General features: G+C 37.0%; 1 pseudogene; it reads left to right on the top strand.

Moving 5' to 3' along the window:
* The first annotated feature begins 3,503 nt into the window (after positions 1-3,503).
* Positions 3,504-5,404, top strand: LOC100611926 (afadin- and alpha-actinin-binding protein-like; annotated as a pseudogene).
* The last annotated feature ends 846 nt before the right edge of the window (positions 5,405-6,250 follow it).

Here is a 6,250-nt window from a genome sequence, read left to right as displayed (position 1 = left end):
AATTTATAGATTCAATGCTATTCCAATCAAGCTACCATTGACTTTCTTCACAGAATTAGAAAAACTACTTTAAATTTCACATGGAACTAAAAAAGAGCCCATATAGCCAAGACAATCCTAAGCAAAAAGAGCAATGCTGGAGGCATCACTCTACCTAACTTCAAAATGTACTACAAGGCTACAACAATCAAAACAGCATGTACTGGTACCAAAACAGATATATAGTCCAATGGAACAGAACAGAGACCTCAGAAATAACACCACACATCTACAACCATCTGATCTTCGACAATCCTGACAAAAAGAAACAATGGGGAAAGGATTCCTTATTTAATAAATGGTGCTGGGAAAACTAGCTGGCTATATGTGGGTAACAGAAACTGGACCCCTTCCTTACACCTTATACAAAAATTAACTCAAGATGGATTAAATACTTAAATGTAAAACCCCAAACCATAAAAACCCTAGAAGAAAACGTAGGTAATACCATTAAGGACATAGGCATGGGCAAAGACTTCATGATTAAAACACCAAAAGCAATTGCAACAAAAGCCAAAATTGACAAATAGGATCTAATTAAACTAAAGAACTTCTGCACAGCAAAAGAAACTAGCATCAGAGTGAACAGGCAACCTACAGAGTGGGAGAAAATGGTTGCAATCTACCCATCTGACAAAGGTCTAATATCCAGAATCTAGAAGGAACTTAAACAAATTTACAAGGAAAAACCAAACAACCCCATCAAAAAGTGGGCAAAGGATATGAACAGACACTTCTCAATAGAAGACATTTATGCGGCCAACAAACATGTGAAAAAGAAGCTCAATATCAAAGGTCATTAGAGAAATGCAAAACAAAATCACAATGAGGTGCCATCTCATGCCAGTCAGAATGGCGATTATTAAAAATTCAGGAACAATAGATGCTAGCGAGGCTGTAGAGAAATAGGAACACTTTTACACTGTTGGTGGGAGTGTAAATTAGTTCAACCATTGTGGAAGACAGTGTGGCGATTTCTCAAGGATCTGGAACCAGAAATAACATTTGACCCAGCAATCCCATTACTAGATATATACCCAAAGGATTATAAATCATTCTGCTACAAAGATATATGCACATGTCTGTTTATTGCCACACTAGTCACAATAGGAAAGACTTGGAACCAACCCAAATGGCTATCAGTGATTGAATGGATAAAGAATATATGGCACATATACACCATGGAATACTATGCAGCCAAAGAAAAGAATGAGATCATGCCCTTTGTAGAGACATGGATGAAGCTGGAAGCCATCTTTGTCAGCAAACTAACACAGGAACAGAAAACCAAATACCACATGTTCTCACTCATAAGTGGGAGTTGAACAAGGAGCATTACATGGACGCAGGGAGGGGAAAAACATAGGGGCTGGGGGTTAAGGGGCGGGAGAACATTGGGACAAATACCTATTGCATGCGGGGCTTAAAACCTAGATGACCGGTTGATAGGTGCAGCAAACCACCATGACACATGCATACCTGTGTAACAAACCTGCACATTCTGCAAATGTATTCTGGAACTTAAAACAAAATAAAAATAAATAAATAAGTAATAATAGGATATGTGAAAAAAATAAATTAGTTTAACTGTAAACACTCCTCCAAATGTTTCTAAAATGGCAATTTTATGTTTACAGGTCAAAATATTACATAATGTGTTTTGGGCATTATTTGTGAAGTTAGAATAATTTATAACAGAAAAAATGTAACTTTTACAACAAACTATTTTAAAAGTACTTCATATAGTGCAAACTGCTTTGGGATTGTTGTATGATTAACCCTAAGAGAGTATGATATCTGGGGAAAAAATGCTGCAGATAAAATGCATTAGATAGAATGCTTCAAACAATTTGTTCTCCTTCAATTGATTTTTAGGCATCTAATTAGAATGTTACTCCATGATTTTTGGTAATTGAATATTGAATATTTAAATATGTAAATAGTCATAGAGTAAATGCTTTATAGAATCCCTACTATGTGTCAAGAAATGAATCTCCTCTTCAAGGAACCTAATCTTGAGAAACATACTACTGTTGTTAATGCCCACCCCAAGTATTAGTGGAACCAAAATAGCAGGAAAAATAAAAACATGGAGAAAAACAGTCCTCACCGCTGCTCAAATACTCTATGGTTTTATCATCTCATTGGGTGTATCTTACTATCTCATTCAGAGTAAAAGCCCATAGTGCTTTAATCACCTAGAGGGCACTATGTCATCTGGGTCCTCTTTACTTCTTGAGTCTTATTTTTTTCTTATCACTCTCCTTGTTCATCCTGATGTAGCAACACTAATTTTCTAGTTGTTACCCAAATATATGAGACTTTTTCCCACCCCAAGTCCTTCGCACTGGCCTTTCCTCTAAAAAGCCGTATAGCTTTCCCCACGTGTCCCACCTCCACCTGTCCCACAAACTTTGCTGAAATGCTACCATCTCAGGAGACTTATCCTAATCCACCCAGTATAAAATTAAACCAAACTTCAAACACTTCTTTGTGTGCTCCAATATCATTCCTCACATTTAATCTGCAGTATTTACTTTCTAACACATTATGTATTTCGCTTATATATTTTACTTTTTTCCTACACCAATACAAGCTAAACTCTATGAAGCCACAGGATTTTATCTTCTTTTATGTATCCTTTGTTCCTCAATATATCCTCAGTGTCTTGAAAAGTGCCAGGCACAGAAGAGATGTTCAATGAACATTAATTGAATAAAGACTTAAATATAAATAATATGAACTGAAAAGTTTTGATTGCATGAATGATAAATCAAAGAACATAAAAATCTCAGAGCAGCTGGGCATGGTGGCTCACGCCTGTAATCCTAGCACTTTACGAGGCCGAGGCAGGCAGATCACCTGACTTCAGAAGTTCAAGACCAGCCTGGCCAACATGGTGAAACCCCGTCTCTACTAAAAATACAAAAAGTAGCTGGCCGTGGTGGCACACGCCTGTAATCCCAGCTGCTTGGGAGGCTGAGGCAGGAGAATTGGTTGAACCTGAGAGGCGGAGGTTGCAGTGAGCCAAGATCATGCCACTGCGCTCCAGCCTTGGGCGACTGTCAAAACAAACAAACAAACAAAAATAAAAAACCTCTGAGCTGGGTTTGGAGTAATAGTTTTCTAAAATAAATAAAACCCTGGAAGGAGGGACCACCAGCGCAAGGCCCTACATTCCATTCCACTTTTCCTGACCCTTCAATGCTGCGGGAAGTGGGCTAGGACACCCAGCAGCAACTCACTGCCACTTCTGACGGCCGTGGAGGTTTCAATATCCTGTCATTTATACTAAACCATCCTGTGTCTAGCTGATCTGTGTCTAGCTGATGATGATGATGATAGCTAATATTAATGATTTGTGTTCCATAAACCAAGCAGTGTGCTAACTATTTTATGTATTATCTCACTTAATCCTCAGGGGAAACATAAGAAGATATGCCTGCATAAAAGATTGACAACAGCTGGACTACATGTTTCACTGCTGAACTAGTTCCTCAGTAATCCTGGCGATAGAGACAACCATGAGAGACTGGATGGCTGTTACAAACCCAGGTCTGTCTTCACAAAGCAAAACTATCTCTAAGTATAGCTCAGAAGCAAAGATATCACCACCAAGTTTATACTTATAGCAAGTGTCATGTTTCTCCATAGTTTTATTTAAAAATGTGCACATTTTTTGTTGGTGCCTTCTGCATAAATGATAATATTTAACAGAGTATTTATATCTTGATCAAGAATTGACTACTTTTGGCTTTCCTCAATTATGTGAAGGATCCAAAGGTAAAGAGATAGAAAGAATTAAATATGGCAGCTCTTTTAAATTATATGAATGAGCTACTACTACTTCAGTAGAAGGACCTTGTAGCTCAGGAAACACAGAACCTGGAACTGGGAGGTGACATGGACCATCTACAGAACTGCTAAATGAAACTTAAGAAACTGGAAACCTCCAAGAGGGAAATGATTGAGCTTCAGGAAAGAGACAGTTACAATGCAAGAACAGGAATTTGAATCAGCTATTGAAAAATGAGAAGGATAAGGTACAGAAATTACAAAATATTATTGTAAGTTGAGCTATTCAGTATTATCATGATATGATATGAAAAGAGTGTGAATATAACAAACTGAAGGAAAGTCTACATCAACCTTTTATGAACAAAAAAGAATTAAAAATAGCTTTAGACATTTTAAATAATGTGGGGAGAGCTGATGGAAAAAGAGGCCTCTGGAAAACTGGTAAGACAGAAGTCAGGAATTTGATGAAATGTATAAAATTATCTTGAATGATTATGAGTATTGTCACAAACAATTCCTAATGGAAAATGCTGATAATGAAGAAGTTTCTTCACCAAATGGAAAAGGATATGTTTTTTCTTCTTTCTCCTCAAAAGAAACCTAGAGAAAGAGAAGATGGTAGTACAGGAACTGTCATCTCAGATGTTGAAGAAGATGCTGGGGAAATGAGCAGAGACAGTATCTGGGAACTTTCCTGTGAAACTGTGAGAGAACAGCCTACAAACAGCATCAGAAAACAGTGGGGAATTTTGAAAAGTCATGGAGAAAAACTTGGTAGCTATGTTTCAAAGGTACACTTAGAAAATTTAATGATGAAGATTTAATCTCAAAACAAGACCATGAACAGGAAGCTGAAAAACTCAAATTAGAAATTCAGAAATGTAAAGAAATGATTAAAACTCAGCAGCAACTTTTACAGCAACACCTCACTACTGGTTGTGATGATGATACCACTGCACTATTATGAGACTGTTATTTGGAAGAAAAGGGATGCCACAAACGATGGCCCCTTTTTAAAGAGCAAAAAAATAATTTTCAGAGAGAAAGATGAAGCTTTATAGAAGCTGCTATTCACCTAGGTTTGGAGAGGAAGGTGTTTGCAAAAAAAAAAAAAAAGAAAAAAGAAAAAAACAAGAGCCAGTTGATTAAAGCAACAGCTTTTAGATATGACTACCATTGACCACCAGAACTCAAAAAATGTTAAACTTTTCAGTGTCTTCTGAGGAAGTTCTGATCAGGACAATCTTACAACGCACTCCGGGCAATGGAAAGGAAACCTCAGAGTGTGCGTAATGGTCTGCAGTTTGCATGTCTAAACTTACTGAATGTCTTCTTGCTTCACCTTCTACTGAAGATTTCTTTTCAGATGCATTCCTGTGTATCTGAACATACTTCAATAAATGTACTGAATATAACTCCTGAATAAACTGAACCAAATCATGTTGAAGGAGAATCTACAAACAAGAAATGAAGCATGACAGCAAGACCTGCATCATAGGAAGATTACCATATTACATGCTCCCTGACCCACACAATTTCTCATGGAGAAAAAGATGACTTACCTTAGACATGGGGACTGGAATTTCTTTTCATCAACCTATTCACCACATTTCACTTCTAAGTTTAAGTCAATTATATCTATTAATACAAGAAAAAGAAATAAAAAGCTGTGTAAAGTTATTAATATAAGCCGAGCCTTGATATATAATTGCTCTGTAGGTAATGAGAAGGCACCAGAGCTAAGGGGGAGGGTTACATGGTCAGGTCTTTGCTTACAACTTAGCAGTATATTGGCTTTGAGGGGAGGACATTCAGAGGCAGGAAGATCAGTTATGCCAAAGTGGCAGCAGAGAAGATTTGAACATATCTACAGAGTAACTAACAATTTAAATTTCTTGTGAAAAGCCATGTTTGCAAAAAACTTTACCTCAGCAGAACTTGATCCATTATTGCAGCCCATGGTACTGAGGGTTTGAGGACCAACGGACAGTCTTGTGGCCCAAGAAGCAGAACTCTCTGTGGCATGCTAGACTCCTTCATGAAGAAAATAATCTTGGAATAGCCAAAATATTAATATTTTAGCACCCCTATATATTTTGATTAATTGCCCAAACAGAGCAATTTAAAATTGCATCATAGAGTCTATACCAGACAGAGAATACTTTATTTACTAAATAATTACCAGTGAAAAATGTGTCTTTCCTCTTTCAATACTGAAGACATTTTGCAAAGCAAGGCCAGAGATTTTGTAGAGTGCTAACACATAATCTCACCTAGTCATGCTTTTGCTTTCTTCCAGGGTAAGAGAGAGCATAAGAAAATAGGAAAATGCCAAGCAATAAAAATCTAAGACATAAATAAATAATCCCTCTGAAGAGCTTCTTTATTTGGGCGTTTCATATTCTGAGATTTA

The sequence above is a fragment of the Pan troglodytes genome, chromosome 2, assembly GCF_028858775.2.
Source record: "Pan troglodytes isolate AG18354 chromosome 2, NHGRI_mPanTro3-v2.0_pri, whole genome shotgun sequence".
Lineage (NCBI taxonomy): Eukaryota > Metazoa > Chordata > Mammalia > Primates > Hominidae > Pan > Pan troglodytes.
Note: the sequence above shows the minus strand (reverse complement) of the source record. Positions and strands in the feature narration are given on the sequence as shown.